Here is a 661-nt window from a genome sequence, read left to right on the forward strand (position 1 = left end):
CAGCTAACCGTATTTGTTGGCATCTTATCGTATATATAGCTTACCGTATACCGCATTTGTACTTTACCATATTTGCAGGTTACCGTATATACTGCTTCCATATTTGCAGCTTACCGTATATATTGTCTACTGTATTTGCAGCTTATCGTATTTTCATATACCAATTTTTGCATTTACAGATACCGAGAATGCAGAACACCGTATATTCACTTACCAAACCGAATGTCAAAAAAATTTCAGATTTTTATTTTTCAACATAAGCATAAAATAAATATTAAAATATATGAAGTACAAAATATAAACGCATATGAATATCGTGTTAAATCTTCAATTTTTCAATATTGAATTACACAAAATTTAGAAATATAATCTTCACATTCAACTCAATCACATCAACACTATCAAAGAATACAGACAAAATAGTTTGTATAACCTAGTATATTTCTTATTAAAGCATAAAATACTAAAATAAATAAATAAATAAATAAATAGTCACCTTTTATTCACTCATCTATTTGCTCCTTTCAAATTTCTTACACACAATTGGCGAAAAATTTCAGATATGCGATGGACGGTAGTGCTACAGGTACAAGATGGGTTTTACAGGGGTGGTACAGGATTTTGAATTGTGTGACGTGGCAAGTGAAATTAAAAAAAAAAG

This window comes from Olea europaea, unplaced genomic scaffold, assembly GCF_002742605.1.
Source record: "Olea europaea var. sylvestris unplaced genomic scaffold, O_europaea_v1 scaffold764, whole genome shotgun sequence".
Classification (NCBI taxonomy): domain Eukaryota; kingdom Viridiplantae; phylum Streptophyta; class Magnoliopsida; order Lamiales; family Oleaceae; genus Olea; species Olea europaea.